Source organism: Artemia franciscana, chromosome 14 (assembly GCF_032884065.1).
Source record: "Artemia franciscana chromosome 14, ASM3288406v1, whole genome shotgun sequence".
In the NCBI taxonomy this organism is placed as follows: Eukaryota; Metazoa; Arthropoda; class Branchiopoda; order Anostraca; family Artemiidae; genus Artemia; species Artemia franciscana.
Window position 1 is genome coordinate 32,570,631 of NC_088876.1, and position 18,187 is coordinate 32,588,817.

The following is an 18,187-nucleotide window of genomic DNA, read 5'->3' on the forward strand; positions in this document are numbered from 1 at the left end:
TTTAATAATTACATTATCAAGACCTCTGCAAATATGTCATTAACATTTCGTAAGCTAAAATCAATATTTTATCTTTTATTTTCTTTCCTAAAGAAAACAAAGTAGATTCACCCAGTTTGAAATAATGCTATTGCCCCCACGTTTTTTGGCTTAACACTTAGGAATGATAGAACCGACAAACCCATCAGGTGCATCGTGTTTTTGTATATGGGTGTTTTATATTCTCCATTAATACGATTCTTTTAACGCAAAAGGGCTCAAACATAGCGGATGCAGAAGATTGTTAAAATGTTTACACATAAACGGTTCATTGCAGTCGTTGAAGCGCAAAAATAAAGTGATATATTAAAAAAGCTTATGCGTAGGAATAGGCAAAATCACGTTCTAGAAAACGAGAAAAATGGTCAGAGTTAACCTGTAATAGCCAGAGCAATCTATACCGAATGAAAAACACAATTCTTGTTTTTTTACTCGTTTCCCTGGAAATATCCCCCCAGGCCTCGCATATTAAAATCTCATATTGAAAGAAAAAGATTCTCATGTTATTTGTCTAGTATTAATAAAACACTTTTGATAAATATGTTTAGTTTTTCAGTTACTTGCAATTTATGGTTCTACAAAGCCTTCAATTCAGAATTAAATGAAAAAAACAAGTTTTTTTAAACTGAAAGTAAGGAGCGACATTAAAACTTAAAACGAACAGAAATTATTTTGTATATGAAAGGGGCTGTCCCCTCCTCAACGCCCCGCTGTTTACGCTAAAGTTTGACTCTTTCTCACAACTCAACTTTTGAAAACATAAAACACTTCTGTATATGTTAATTAGTTCGAATAAAAGTTCCAATAAATTAACAATTGGAAATTATTCTGTATATGAAAGTGGCTGTCCCCTCCTCAATGCTCCGCTCTTTACGCTAAAGTTTGACGCATTCTCACAGCTTTACTTTTAAAACAATAAAAACACTTTAGCGTAAAGAACGGAGCATTGGGGAGGGGATAGCCCCTTTCTTATACGGAATAATTTCCAACGTAACCTATTTGGCAAAGGTTAGCTTCACCCTTTCACTGTTACTCAGAAAGGGTCATCCTATTTTAGTTTTAGGTTGTTTTTTTGTATTTTATCAGTTTTATTCTGCACCGAGGACGGTCAAGAGGAGGTTTTGACTGAAATATTTGCATAGTTTTTCAATTTTTTCACTGGATGTTTATTGCCCTCGTTTTCTTCTTTTCTTTGCGATTTTATGTTTTGTTATGATTAGCCTGTGTGGTCTCAGAAATTATTAAAGTTTCTTTTTTACCCCTCCCCCCCAAAAAGAACTTTGCTGGGAAATACGCTTTGGCTGGCTTTTTGTTGGGAAACACGGAAAGGATTACCGACATTATCTTTAAAACAATCAGAAATTAGTCTTTTTTAAATGAAAGCGTGCAAGAAACATTTTTCACCTAAGATCCTCCGCAAGAAAGTTTCTGGGTGGAATTTTCAGCAAAAATGGAATCATGTTGCAGAACTTGGAATCATTTTTTTTTTAACTGAAAGTAAGGAGCAGCATCACAACTTAAAAGGGACAGAAATTATTACGTATACTTTAGTTTAGTTTATATAGTATACATACATAGTTTAGTATTGTTCAGTATATAGTATACGCATACTTTAGTATACGTACCACCTTGAGGTGCCTGACGTTCGATACGATCATTCTTGAAAACAACAACAACAAATAAATCAATTTTCTTCTGTTATCTTTCTTCTAGCAAAAAAAAAACCAAAAAAAAACAAACAAATCTCCGTGTTTTTAAGATGGGAGCGTAACACCTCTACAATAGGTTTCTCCGATGCGCTGAATCTGACAGTGCGATTCTCAATAGATTTTTTGACTTTTCAGTGGTGTTTCGCCCCTTTTTCGAAATTCATGAAAATTTTCAAAGGCTCGTTAGTTTTGATGGGTAGCATTAAATGAAATGTAAATATTTGGAATCAGCAATTGTTTTGACGGGATGGTGCCTGAAACCACCTTGAGGGAGCCGGATTTTCCGGTATGATCTGATTAACAATCAGAAATTGAAAAAAAAAATTTAACTGGAAGATTAAAATAGTAACCGAAATTCTAAAAAACCTGGTCATAGGTACATCATATAAGTACATCAAAAGAATCAAAAGTTACGGGCCTAACAAAATTCAACCAATTTCTGAAATTGGGGGGAATACCATAAATTCAAGGAATCTTAATGAAAACCACACGATCAGATTGAGTGTACCAGAGAACCCTGCTGTAGAAGTTCCAAGCTCCTATCTGTAAAAACTTGGAATTTTGCTATTTTTGCCAGAAGACAGATCACGGATGCGTGTTTATTTGTTATATAAACACTGTATTAAAATTAAGGAAGCTCTATTAAAAGCACTAAAAGCATTAGCATAAAGAGCAAAGTATTGAGGAAGGGCACAATCTTAATATACAGAATATTTTGTTTCCGTTTTGAGTTTTAATGCTGCTAATAATTTTCAGTTTAAATTTTTTTTTTTTTTTAATTTAGCTAAGGCTAAGAGCAGTAAGATGAAAATTTACAAAGTATATGAATATACAGGTTATCAAAAGGACATATCGGCAATGTCCTAGCAACGACTAATTGAATTAAGTTAAAACACAAAGGACTTGTTAAGACGGCTGTTCAACTAACCAAAAGGCAATATGTTATTACTACTGCAGCTAAGAGTACTAGTGCTACTACTATTGTTACTACTATTACAAGTATGACTAAGTACTATTACAAGTATGACTAAGGGTATGAAGGTGAAATTTGCAGGGAATTTTGAGGAGGTAAAAAGAACAAAATTTCAGCACATCGTTTGCATGCATGTTGTCAAAAGGTCGAGTCAGCAATATCTTAGGAACTTTTTCAAGACCGGAACATAATTTTCACTTTACTGCAAACAAAATACATTTAAAATGCTTTCACTTTGTTAACTTTAATAAATCAAAATTATTAAGACTTACGTATATTATATTTTATTATATATAAGACTTGTTATAAATTTATATTAAACTGATAATCCTCGTCCATTTGTATAATTGATCAAAAGCTACAAACTGGAGAAAATTTTCTAACATATTGAAACTTCTAATTTAAACTTCTTTTTTAATTTGGCGCCCGCTTCTGCCAAAAATTGCAAAAGTTTACTTACAGAGTTTTCGCTCTGCCTCAGCCAAAGCCGTTCACTTTTTAATAAAGATAATAGGATAATGATAAACGAGATAATACAACAAAGGAAATGCAAAGAGAAAAAATCGTAAATAAAGAAAAGGTAAGAAAAGCATGAAACAAAAAAGAACGGTACCAGCCTTTTATTGTTGTTATTAGAAATGTGAATAGGATGAGAGCGGTCTCTCTGAAATCTAAATTTTTACCAGTATACTCCTCACACATAACCGGCCGTAGGAAATTATTGTCATCATATCCAAACATTGGGTACGCCCCTTAAATTAGACATCCATTACCACACAGTTGAGCGATTAAAAGAATCACCGACAACATACGCTATAACTCCATTGCCGCATGATCTCCATTGCCCCACGGCCATTCAGAACTTGAGAAAGGTGTGATGCCTGAATCACTTTTGAGGCCCTTGCATATCGTCAAAAATCTAGTTTTGGAGGGGGAAGAGGTTCGAATACTTAAAGCTTGATTTTGGGGCAGTAAAAGGAGGGGGGTAATGATTGATGGAACTTGTCAACAGACATAATTCTAGTTGCAAAAGTAATACAAAACGTAAATAAAAAACAAAACAAAAAATATTTTAAAAGGGCAAAGAAGATTTATTACTAACTTGAATTATTTAACTAACCATATGGCTAAATAAAAATTCCTCAAAAAAGTTGTCTTTGGTTCTAATTATTTAATTAAGTAATGAAACATAGCTCAACATATACAAGAAATTCTTACAAAAAAAATTTCTAGATATTTTCATAAATCTTCAACATCAAAGATGGCGTCCCCCTAGGAATATCCCAGTAACAGTTTTAGGACTCATAATCTGGGGGAGGGAGTTAAACCCGTAAAAATATAAAATAAACAGAGCTTAATGTCAAAAAACCATATGTGGGAGGGCAGCTTCCCTCTCAAGCCCAGGCCTAGAACCACTACTGGCTCTCCCCTAAATATTGTTTCTGGAGTGGTTGTTCCTTGAGGTTTTGACTCACTACTTCAGCTACTACTCGTTACTTCATTTGTGACTCATTACTTAAGCTGTTTGGGCCATTAATCCTAAAATTTGGGGAATAATTCTAAAAGCATGGATAGATAGAGGGAAATCAAGATTTTTTTTTAATCCTAAGATAAGGTAATCTTCAGCTTCTGACACGCTTCCAAAGAAAATGAAAACCATTTAAATATAAGTCCAAAGCAATTATAACATTCTAATGATCTATGTTGATACAAACGCGTAATTATTAGTATTGAACTGATAACGCTAGGTTTCAAATCGCTCTTTTGTCTCCTTATCAAGTCTTAGAGAATACTTATCAAGTATTTGTATTCTGAGGATTTAAACTAAATGAAAGGAAAACCAGCTACTTTCGGACTCCCAACGAACAAAGCTTGAGACGGGCACACCAGTCTTAGAAAAAAAAACGTAAAATTTTTTGTGCATGCAAGTCAGAGCTTCGCTTTGTTTGGAGCCTATCCCATTGACTGTTTTAATTGTACTGTCCTTGGGTAGAAAACTTACCTGCTGGAGTGCTGTATTGAAGGTGTAAGTTTGTACGTAGAACAAGTACCTAATGAGAAATATTTAATCCTTTTCTTATCTAATGGTCAGCCCCACGATGTAAATTCTGATTCTCTACCACAGAAGCGAGCCCATAATCTCCAAACATGCTTCACCACTCAGCTGTCAACCACACTACCCAAGAGGATATAAGACGGCCTAAGATAAACAGTGTGTCGCAGGTCAGTAATAACAATAATTGACAGAGACCGATATTGGACAATTCAAACATTATACAATTAGCTTACCGGCCGGATATAAGACGGCCTAAGATAAACAAAGTGTCGCAGGTCAGTAATAACAATAATTGACAGAGATCGATATTGGACAATTCAAACATTATACAATTAGCTTACCGGCCGGATATAAGACGGCCTAAGATAAACAGTGTGTCGCAGGTCAGTAATAACAATAATTGACAGAGATCGATATTGGACAATTCAAACATTTTACAATTAGCTTACCGGCCGGATATAAGACGGCCTAAGATAAACAGTGTGTCGCAGGTCAGTAATAACAATAATTGACAGAGATCGATATTGGACAATTCAAACATTATACAATTAGCTTACCGGCCGGATATAAGACGGCCTAAGATAAACAGTGTGTCGCAGGTCAGTAATAACAATAATTGACAGAGATCGATATTGGACAATTCAAACATTATACAATTAGCTTACCGGCCGGATATAAGACGGCCTAAGATAAACAGTGTGTCGCACGTCAGTAATAACAATAATTGACAGAGATCGATATTGGACAATTCAAACATTATACAATTAGCTTACCGGCCGGATATAAGACGGCCTAAGATAAACAGTGTGTCGCAGGTCAGTAATAACAATAATTGACAGAGATCGATATTGGACAATTCAAACATTATACAATTAGCTTACCGGCCGGATATAAGACGGCCTAAGATAAACAGTGTGTCGCAGGTCAGTAATAACAATAATTGACAGAGATCGATATTGGACAATCCCAACATTATACAATTAGCTTACCGGCCGGATATAAGACGGCCTAAGATAAACAGTGTGTCGCAGGTCAGTAATAACAATAATTGACAGAGATCGATATTGGACAATCCAAACATTATACAATTAGCTTACCGGCCGGATATAAGACGGCCTAAGATAAACAGCGTGTCGCAGGTCAGTAATAACAATAATTGACAGAGATCGATATTGGACAATTCAAACATTATACAATTAGCTTGTATAAAGCTTTAGTCACCTTTTCAATCAAAAATAAAAACGCTAGGTTAATAAGGCCAGATTTTCTACAATTCAATTTTATTCATATAAACTTTCCAAGATTTTTCAAATTTTTTTACTGATATCAACAAGTGTGGAAGGCACTAGAAATTTTTTTTGGGAATTTGGCACTTTGACAACCTTAAAAGAAATAAGTTATTTTTATAGCTCTGTTTTTTTCTGTTTGAAGTGTCCCGTAAAGACAAATCCTTCTCAGACGGTGTAATGAAGTCTAAAATAATTTTAGTAGCAAGTTGTATACTAATCTTAGGCTTACCGGTTACACCTGGATTGCCTTGCGTTTAGAGTAAAAAAAAAAGAACGAAATTTTTGTTTTATTATTTTTAAGTCTTGGCACAAGAGAATTTTATTTGAACATTGGGGAGATGACGGGAAGGGGGTTAAATATAAATCCGAAATACCCTAGGAAATCATGGGAACAAACTACGATGCAGGTCCATTTTATGACAAAATCTGGTTTCACAGCCACAAAGACAAAAATAAGATTAGTTTGCTACGCATTGTGATAGAAGAGACTGCCTGATTATGGATTTTGAAATGAACATTAGGGATTTGCCAAAGACTGAAAAAGAGGCAATTATATTTTTCCAGGATAAGGGTTGTTGCCCATAACCAAACAGTGCGTTAATGGACACAACATCAAAATTACGAGAAGGAACGCATCGTGATAGAAGATACCTAACTTCACTTATTGGGCGTGTTCTGAATAATAGACAGGTACCTAATAATATAATAAATAGTAGCAATTATTACATCTCTAACTCCACCAACTTTCTGTAACTTCTTCAGGTGCCTCCACTTTCTCTAGATTGTTTTTAACAATTCAAAAACCTTATTTTTTTATGAGATAGGGTAGATCCAGGGGTGGTTATAGGAGCGGCAAATACACTTACTGGAAGTTCAAAAGTCGCCATAATTACTGAAATGAAGGGGCAAAACACCAATAGGCCTATTAAAACCAAAGTTTCATTGGTGCACCAAAATATTAATTCTTTATCCGTCTGTGTTAATGACTGATGTATAGGGCTGAGAAAAGAAATAAATTTCACTACACACACACACACATATATATATATATATATATATATATATATATATATATATATATATATATATATATATATATATATATATATATATATATATATATATATATATATATATATATATATATATATATATATATATATATATATATATATATATATATCTTAATTCTATGTCTAATCAACTTTATACCCCTGGACTTTCTCCAAATCTAACAAATTCTCACTCTTTCAATTTAATCAAGGGAGTCTTCTCAAGGAGATAAGCAGATACATACTTCTCTTTTGTTTCTGAATTGACATCCATGGAAGTGCAAACCTTAGAGTTTTCGGCATTGATTCAAAACCAATTTTATTCAAGCACAGTATACAGGCACTACAGGTAGCTTTGTAAGCACCTTAATTACAATTATTAGCGACGCTAATGACTGTTACTCTGGCGGTAATCAATTGCTTGACTCACTCCGCGTGTGTTCCCAAGGGAGACCCTCAACAAGTTGACCCTAGATTGTTCGGCATTGTGGAGTGACATGCATGCACGGAGAGGTGTAGCATAAATGGGAGACAGTAACATCGGCAATCAAAGGGGTAAAATTAACCTTGACTTGATGCCCACTTAATTGGACAATCTGTCTTGGCTTTTTCTACAATTGGCCATGAATTTGACTTTTCCCACAACTATTCCCTTTTTTCAATTCAAAAATCAACGGACTGATTTTGAAAACTATACATTTTGAAAAAAAATGTTTATTTCTAAAAGAAATAATATTAATTGACTCTTACCCTAATAGATGACAAGTTTATTGGATCCAATAATTTATAGGGTCCTCTGCTGCATTACTCTCGCCCATTCTGAGACTAATTATTGATATGAAAACATATTTGTTTGACCCCATTTTTGATCATTAAAAAGGTCTAATTCTTTGATGCCAAAATCCCACCAATATGTTTTAATGGTCTTTTTTTTTTTTTTTTAGCAGAGTTCAAGGGCATGCTACAAGACACTCCTAGTTCTCCACTAACTTTCTGTGTAGTTCATCTAAAAAATAGTTGATATTTATCTATTATATTTTCAATAGTGTTTCCTTCTCAAAAATTGGTACACGTCTTCTAAAAGGAAGCTAGAAATACCCATTAAAACAACCCGAATTTTACAACTTTGAACGCTTATTCGTCAACCAGGGGCTATCGCCAACATAAAAGCACTGTATATACAAATTTAATGTCCTTTCAAAACAGAAAATCAATCAAATTAAAATAATTTATGAAAATGTTTAATAAAAAATAATTAATAATAAAATGTCAATAAAAAATGGCCATAACATGTTGTTTGTTGACTCAGAAAGTGGTTCCTTGGCAGAGGCCATAAAAGAAGCAGAATATACTGGAGCATTGTGCATAGAGCATCTGTAGGGGCATTGTGATGAAGTTGAATCCAAAGTAGTCTATACTCTTATCCTGTGATTGTGTTTAAGCACCATCTATAACTCAAATCACAGAATAACAGTTAATTGACAGTGATCTGAAAGAGAACAAAAAAAAAATGAAAATCTTGAAGCGAAGAGTTCAAAAAAAGAATAACTAACGTCTAATAAAGAATAGACCAATAAAAAGAATAAATGATGACGAAAAGAATAAATGATGACGAAAAGAATAAATGAAACTCAAAACAAACAGAAATTACAATCAAACAGTTTGTGGTAAGGAACTGTAATAAGCAGCGACCTGCCTCAGTGGTAACCGAAACTCTAAAAAATGGAGTTTTAATAGTAATAGTTACGTCAAAAGAATTATATTTGTATGCTGATTTTTATCAAGTTCAGTCTTACCCATCAAAAGTTACGAGCCTGAAAAAATTACTGAAAAGTGAAAAAGTCACTGAAAAGTGAGCCTTATGTTAGAAAATAGCTGGGAACACTTCTTAAGTCATTAAATGTTAACAAAAATCACACCATCAAATTAAGCATATCACAGAACCCCACTGCAGGAGTTTCAAGCTCCTATCTACAAAAATCAGGAGTAATGTATTTTTTTTTGCCAGAAGACAGATCACGGATGGGTGTTTATTTGTTGTTGTTTTTTTCCAGGGGTGATTGTATCGACCCAGTGGCCATTTCGGGGGTGATTGTATCGACCCAGTGGCCATTTCAGGGGTGATTGTATCATCCCAGTGGCCCTACAATGTCGCAAGAGGACTAATTCTAACGGAAATTAAAATTTATAGTGCCCTTCTTAAGTGACAAAAAAATTTGGTCTAAGTTACAAACTTTGGCCTCCTCGTGTTCCACCCCCCCTTTTTTTTATCAAAACCGTCCGATCAAAACTGTGAAAAAACCATTTAGCCGAAAAAAAATTAATATGCAAATTTAGTTTGAATTATTTATGTGCGGTGAGCCAAAATCAAGACTTGCTTTAATGATTCCGTACATCAAGTATATCATTCCGCGTATCAAGACTTCCGTATATGAAAGAGGTTATCCCCTCCTCAACGCCTCGCTCTTTACGCTGAAGTTTTTATTGAATTAAAAAGTAGAGTTGTAAGAAAGAGTCAAACTTTAGCGTAAAGAGCCAGGTGTTGAGAAGCGGACAACCCCTTTCATGTACGGAATAATTTCTGATTGTTTTAATATCGCTCCTTACTTGCAGCTACAAAAATCTTTCTTTGTATTGAATAAATAGGTGGGTCAAACTCAAAATGAGCAAAAATTAACATGAATAGGGCTGATAATCCCCGTGCCTTCTCAAGACCAGAACACAATTTGCGCTTAACAGAAAACAAAATACGCTTCAAATTAATATGTATACTTAATAATGTAAACCAGTCTTGAGATGCGACTGTCGCCTTTTTGAAAATCTTCATGTTCACATATAATTTTGATTTATTTGAACATCCAACAAAATATTAATTGAATAGTAAGAACTTATGCGACAAAACTACTCTTCATAGAACATGTTGGCTAAACAATCATATCTTGTTCAAATTTTTTACTTACAGTCGAATATTTGAATTCTCAAGCAGATGACTAAAAAAAGCGGGAAACTTACAACCAATTTACAAGCATTGGTAAATTTACTTTTACAGCAATAAATAGTTTTTGGAATTATTCAGGAAAAATATGGGTGGGGATCGGCCTGGGAGAAGAGGAATTCCCACGGGGTGGAAGTTCCAGGAATTCCAGGGGGTGGGGAGATTACGCTAAAAGAATGAACATCAACTCTTAAAACAGCCTCTTTGACTTTTGGAGATCTCTGGAACCTTCTAGGTGTGACCGCAAAGCCAGCTTGGGGTTTATTATTGAAATAGGGTTGCAGCTTGGTAATCCAAAGCTCTTTTGACTACCCACTTTATTTAGCATTTTTGTGTTTATTTTGAAAATTGTAGATACAATATACTAACTTTAGAACTGCCTATTAAATAGCAATTAATCTTGCATAGCCTCTAAATCTCATTGATATTCTAGGCCTGTGTTAATATTGTAGCAAATAACAATGATATGGGTACTGTCCCTGAATTTTTGGCCATGTAATTTTTTAAAGATAGTGAATTCCCCATAGTTACGCAACAAGATTGATTCATTAGACTGCAGCACAGGTCAAAACTTAAACACAATGTCACTAGATGCTCAATATGAGCTGAACTCGAAATAGTACAATGAAAATAAGGTAAAGTCACCTCTTTTCAAGGACCAGTCCTGATTAATAAGAAGAAACCTTTGTCAATCAGCGTTTGTAACTCCAATTGACTATAGAAAGAAAGCAAAATAATCAAAAAAGGATTAAGTCAGCTGGTATGGCCACTCATAAAAAAAACACTGATGCAATTAGTGTTTACACTAATTGTTTGTGTAATTCTATGACTCATGTTACTTTTGGAGATATTAACAACCCCCTTCCCCATAGCCCCTGGGGAAAAGTCTTTAAGTTACAAAAGCGCCAATTGTTTATGTATTGTATTTGTTATTGGGAATTATGCTCCAATATTAAACTTAACCCCGCCCCCCCCCCAACAAGGATAATTTTTCATGGGGAAGGAAGTTTTCAGGGGGGAATTTTTCAGGAAAAATTTTATACCAGGAGAATTTGGAGGAATTCCTATAGGAAACGCTTCTTTTTTCTTGCTTTCTCATTACCTACTTAATTTTAGGCATAGAGATGTTAAAGGTAATTGTCCAGGGTAAATTTTCACCACGATTAAATTGTTTACAGAATATGTCCTTGGCGAGGAAGGATTTTTCAGCGGAGGAGTAGCCAGATTTCTATCAGAAATTAAATTTCTGACAGAAAGTAACTGAAAGTAAGGAGCAACATTAAAACTTAAAACGAACAGAAATTACTCCGTATATGAATGAAGCTGTTCCGTCCTCAACGCCCCGCTCTCTACGCTAAAGTTTGACTCTTTCTCTCAACTTTTTAAAACAGTAAAAAACCTGATGATTTCTTGATGAAGCTTATATATTTAAAATCAGCATTTAAATGCGATTCTTTTGGTGTAACTATTGGTATCAAAATACCGTTTTTTTTACAGTTTCGGTTACTATTATGCCGGGTCTTTCCTTACTACAGTTCGTAACCATGAACTGTTTGAAAAAGATACAAGTTTGATTTTTAGAAACCTGTTGCATACAATATACTATGAATTTCATTGATAGTGTTTTATGTAGTTTTGTATAAACCAAAGCGCCATATGGACTATTATGATGTGGGGGGGGGGGGAAGAAAAGATTTGCTTTTATAACAGAACAAATATGATGTTTTGGAAAAAGAGTAATAGGGAATCGAATGGCGTCATTTCTTTCTCATGTTTCCTTCAAAAGAACCCCTCTCCTTCACTATTATCGCGCTTTTTATTACAAAACCTGACACGGCACTAAATTATATTTTAATCCCTTCGCGACCACTTTATAATAAATTCATTCTAGCTAATAAATTTATTCATTCTAACTAATGATTAATGAATAATAAATTCATTCTCGGAAGTATTCTACATTAAGAGAGAGAGAAAGATGGGTTTATTAATATAAATAACAAAACAAAACAAGCAAATAGCCCGAAGCAAAGCTTGTTTAGGCTTATAACCCCAATACACCTACGAATAAAAACAATACGAAAAGAAGAAGAAAAGAAAAAAGAAAAGAAATGGAAAAAAAAGAAAAAGAAAAGAAAAAAACATTCAATTATCCTGCAATTCAATCGTCACGGAATTACACTTCAAAAAAGACAAAACAAAAAGAAACTAAAACCCCTTGACCAGTATCGCCTAGAACAAAACCAACATCTTGGCTCCACTTGAGGTCCACTCAACTATCAAAACCATAAATATTAAGGCAAAATAGCTTTAATTCCCGCCGAAATTCAAGAAAATTATCCATGTTTCTCAAAGTCGTAGGTAAACAATTCCATGCATGGGGTCCTAGATGCCAAATAGAAAATTGAGATCTACAGGTAATAGAAAGCGGACGACGAATTATATCGGACTGTCTCGTAGAATGTGTATGAATATCGCTTCCTAATTCAAACATACTTTTAAAACATATTGGTAAACAATTTTGAAAATATTTATATATAAACAGGCCTCGATAAAAAGTAATAAGTCCTGCTAAAGGCAAGATTTTGCAATCTATATACCTCTTTTGTACCGAGTCTTTAAAACCTACACCAAATAACACTCGAAGCGCTTTATTCTGCTAAACTCGAATATGATGGAGATGAGAAGGAAATGTACTACCCCAAACATTACAACAATATAGCAGATAAGGATTAATTAAGGAATAATACAGTGTTCTTTAAATATCTCTTGGGAAAATGTACTTCAACTTTCTTAAAATGCCAACATTCCTAGCGAGTTTAAGACTAATATAATCTATATGTTCTCTAAAACTGAGACATTCATCAATTAATACTCCTAGATATTCTGTACAATTTATTCTTAAAATACGCATATCAGCAATATTAAGTCTGTCTATCCAAGGGTAATAATTTGAGCTCCTACCATACAATAAAAAGCAAGATTTACTGTAATTCAAATTTAACTTATTAAGACGAACATATGGTAAAGAATTTAACTCCAGGGATTCAGACAGACACCAGAGTCATTCAAATAAGACAAAATCTATGTATTCTATATTATCTTATATATAAACATGTATTATGTCTATCTGTTACATTATCTTCTATAAAAAAAACTAAAAAAAGGAGAGAAAAAAAGAAAGAAAAAAATTCAATAATTGCACTTTACATTTGGAAAAATGTCAAAATCTTTTTGGTTTATGATTTATTAAGACAAGCAGAAATGAAGTCTTGTAACGATGCCATTTTCAATGGAGCCTAATTAACGACTAATAAGTTTATCTTTTAATTTGTTTTCTACATAAGATATATCCATAACACGTCTCAGAGCACTTTTTATATCTCTTTCTGGTGTTGGAAATTTTTTTTAATGAAAATGCTTATTCTCTTTTCGTTTTTAAAACGCCAGAGAATTTATCCCATAAATATACCCCAGAATTGGAATAAGATCTTTCAATCTCTTTACTTTTATATGAAGGCTCGTCAGCTCCTCAGTACCTTGTTCTTGGATGTCCTTAGGAAGAAAATGGGCTTGGGAGTGGACTAGGCGCCCTCTAATCTTTTTGGTTACTTATAAAGGGCACTAGAACCTTTGTTTCCCATTTGAAAGAGCTCCTTTCTGATCTTATATGACAATTGGACCAATACAATCAACCCTGAAGAAAATTTATCAAGGAGGCACACTCGTGCCTCTATAAAGAGGCGACCCACGACAATGTTAAGCGATCTTCGGTTCCAGTGGTCGCAGAGGGATGGGGAGGGATGCATTTCGTAGCCCGAGCTCCAACTAAGAAACCTGCCAAATTTCATCCCCCTCCAACTTTTCCTTCATGGGGAAAATCTGGCCGAAAGTTTCGACCCGTCAACCCCAGCCCCCCTTTAACGTTGTCCGATCGGGCTGAAATTCACAAGTTAAGGTCCCCTAGGGCCCAGGAGCTTATTCGCGAAATTTCAGCTCGATCCGATAACTCCTTCCCTGTTTTCCAGAAACCACGCATACACTGAAATTTCATTTTCTTTTTTTTCTCGACGCCTACAGGTCACAGCCGACATCGGATCTAGGTGTACGAGGACTCATTCGATGCGGAATTCTCCGAGTAATTTTCTTGGAAAGTTTCGTAGGAAAATCTTAAGCCCCCGAAAGTTTCGACCCCACAACCCCACCTCCCCCCCTTTTAACGTTGTCCGATCAGGCTGAAATTCACAAGTTAAGGTCCCCTACGGCCCAGGAGCTTATCCGCGAAATTTCAGCTCGATCCGATAACTCCTTCCCTGTTTTCCAGAAACCACGCATTAGCTACTTAATTAACGCATTTCTCTCCATAAGAGCCCATGTTAATTTGAAATTTTTAAAAGTTATTGAGAAGTTATATTTACACACATGCAAGTGATCAGTCGGTAGAGCGTGGGACTTTTAATCCTCTGGTCAAGGGTTCAAGTCCCTTACGGGCGGTTTTTTTTCACAACATCAAAAAGATTTTGATAACACCTGGACAGCTTATCATTTGAGAGATAACAGAATATTAGCTTCTTATGAGCAAAAGAAACATTTCGGTCATTCTATCTATTTTTTTTTCTATTTTATACAATGATTTAAAAGCGGAGGGGGGTTGGGGGGCGGCAGCCACCCTACTTCCTCTCCTAATTCCTGTACGAGGAGTACAGGAATTATTAAATTACATCCACCATGGATTGTAGAAAAACGTACAGAAATAATATGAAAAAAACTTCGTTTTCTTAAAGAGTTAAAGATGCTGCGTCCCAAAGTCGAACCTTAAAACGTACAGGAATTAGAAGAGGCAATTGGGGGGCTGCCGCCCCCCAAACCCCCAGCTTTTAAAGACTCTTTTGTACAGGTTTTTTTTTGTGGGGGGACTTCATTGTTACTAATTACTAGTTTCGGCGCAATGGTTCTCCTGTCCTCTTGTGTTTAACATTTTTCGAAGTTATTCCATTACTCATTCATTTAAATTTTTTGTTAATTAAAAGAGGGCCTTTCCGAAGCCAAGAGCGGGGGGTTAGCAAAAAAACAAAAAACCTGTACAAAAGAGTCTTTAAAAGCTGGGGGTTTGGGGGGGCGGCAGCCCCCCAACTGTCTCTTCTAATTCCTGTACGTTTTAAGGTTCGACTTTGGGACGCAGCCTCTTTAACTCTTTAAGAAAACGAAGTTTTTTTCATATTATATATATATATATATATATATATATATATATATATATATATATATATATATATATATATATATATATATATATATATGTCAAACAGTTTGTATGTCAAACCGTAGTAAGGAGCAATCCTGCTCAATAGTAACCAAAACTCTAAAACCGGAATTTTGGTATCAATAGTTACATCAAAATAATTACATTTTAATGCTGATTTTAAATATATAAGCTTCATCAAGTTTAGTTTTACCGATCAAAAGTTAAGAGCCTGAGAAAATTTGCATCATTTCAGAAAATTGGGGGAAATACCCCCTAAAAATCATACAATATTAACGAAAATCACACCACCAGTTTCAGTGTATCAGAGAAGTTTCATCCCGATCTCTCGACTCTTAAGCGTTTTCCAAGATTTAAGGTTCCCCCCTCCAACTCTCCCCAATGTCACCAGATCTGGTATGGATTTAAAATAAGAGCTCTAAGACATGAGTTCCTTCTACATGTCAAATTTCATTAAGATCCGGTCACCCGTTCTTGAGTTAAAAATACCTCTATTTTTCTCATTTTTCCGAATTAACAACCCCCCCCCTCCCAACTCTCCCAAAGAGAGCAGATTCAGTCGGGTTAGGTCAATCAAGTATTTGGGACTTGTGCTTATTAAATATCTGCGTTATTTTAGTCTTTCCTCTCTACTGGCCGCAGTCTCGTTTGAGATTTTTTTTTTTACCCCCGTGGAAAATCCCATCAACATACGACCGCCCCCCCTAGCCTAAAAAATGTATACATACTTCCCAATAACAAATATTATACGTAAACAATGGGCAAATTTTGTTATGTAAAAGACCTTTCTCCAGGGGCTGTGGGGTGTCATAATATCTCCAAAGGCGTAGTTACTCAGCCTTTCAACTATACTGAACAAAATGGCTATGTCAAAATTTTGATCGGACGATTTTGAGAAAAAAGGAGGGGTGGGAGGGAGCTTAGTTTCCCTCCCATCTTTTTGGTGACTTAAAAAGAGAACTAGAAACTTTAATCCCCGTTCGAATGAGCCCTTTTCGACATTCTAGAACCACTGGATCGATACAATCACCCCTTGGGAGAAAAATAAACAAACACACATCTGTGATCTTTCTTCAAAAAAAAAACAAAAACAGAATTCCCAATTTTTGTAGATAGAAGCATAAAAACCTTTACAGCAGGATTCTCTAATACGCTGGATCTGATGATATGATTTTCATTAAGATTTTATGACTTCTAGGGGGTTTTCCCTCTTTTTTGAAAATCTGGCAAATTTTCTCAGGATCTAGTCTTTATTCAAGTACAACTAAACTTAATATTTAGACAGTTTTTTATTTAGAAAGTGAAAAAAAAACAGGTACAAAAGTCCAGATATTTCTATCATATATACAGCAATCATTATCAGTAGAATCACTACTGATGAGTCAGTAATCGATTTTCAATAGAAAAAACCTACTGATGATCGCTGCATATGTTAATATGTAGCTTAAATCACTCTGTATTGTCCATTTTGTAGGTTAAATTTTATGTACAGGTTTCATTGAATCTACCTTGAACTGATTCTCTCCCTCTCCTGTGAGCGGAGAGAAAGGGCCAATCAGCACCGCCGGTTTGGACCTTTGTCTCGGTCTAGTGCGTCTTACTTACTCTCCTGTGAGCAGGTAAGCTAAATTAAATGACTGCATTGTAATCTTTAGAACTAAAAGCTTCAGTCTCTGACTAAAACTTATGATTTCCTGATCACCCATTCATAAGTTAAAAATACCTCATTTCTTTCAATTTTTCTTCTCCCTCCAGCCCCCCCCCCCAGATAGTCGAACCGGGGCAACGACTGTTATCAAGTCAATTTGTATAGGTCCCTGACACGCCTACCAATTTTCATTGTCCTAGCACGTCCAGAAGTACCGAACTCACCAAAGCACTGGAAATCCCCCAGACAAAAACAATGCCAAGTAATATTACTTCCAGAGAAAATTAAGCTCTGATCCTGTGACACTACTAATTAGTTCTGTAAATTATCCAGCTGGCTTTGATGTTTCAAGAGAACGTAATAGCACCTCCCTGAAGCTCTACCAGAAACCTTTTAATAGCTGGGTAAAGAACTATGTTTTCTCCAACTACGTGGTTGGCCCAATAAGCTGAGCCCTCATCATTAATATCCAGTATCTACAGGATTCATCCTTTTTGCTTGCAAGAGTGATTTAAGGCAATCAAGTTAGTATGTAATATTGCAAATTAGTTACTTGCCCTGAGGGCAAGAGTTAAAATGTAGCTTGTCAAGCTAATCCCCCATAAAAATACCATAATAAGGGAATATCAAAAACAGCAATAATGAAAAACAAGCAATTAAAATCGAGTAAACATCAAGTTACTTAAACAAGAGCTAAGAGCTCACATGGCACTTGTGACGAGGCGAGAAGAGCTAAGAGCCAAAAGATCATATGGTATGAGCTCTAACAAAATTGTATGAATCAATAGATTGATTTAAAAAGGAAAATAAGAGGCTTAATGCCGGTCAAGATTTAAAATAAGAGCTCTGAGTCACAAAGTCCTTCTAAATATCAAAATTCCTTAAGATCCGATCACCCACTCGTAAGTTATAAATACCTAACTTTTCCTAATTTTTCCTCTCCCTTTAGCCCCGCAGATGGTCGAATCTGGGAAAATGCTTTATCAAGTCAAATTGTGCAGCTCCCTGAAACGCCTACCAATTTTCATCGCCCTAGCACGTCCAGAAGCACCGAACTCGCCAAATCACTGAACCCCTCCCCCCAACTCCCCCAAAGAAAGCAAATCCAGTACGATTCTGTCAATCACGTATCAAGGACATTTGTTTATTCTACCCACCAAGCTTCA

At 35.2% G+C, this 18,187-nt stretch overlaps 1 long non-coding RNA gene across 1 annotated transcript; it reads right to left on the minus strand.

Moving 5' to 3' along the window:
- Positions 1-8,343: 8,343 nt before the first annotated feature.
- Positions 8,344-17,371, minus strand: LOC136035598 (uncharacterized). Its single transcript, XR_010619480.1, has 2 exons — positions 17,246-17,371; positions 8,344-8,607 (listed from the first exon to the last, which is right to left on the minus strand). It is a non-coding gene; the product is annotated as an uncharacterized LOC136035598 (long non-coding RNA).
- Positions 17,372-18,187: the final 816 nt, after the last annotated feature.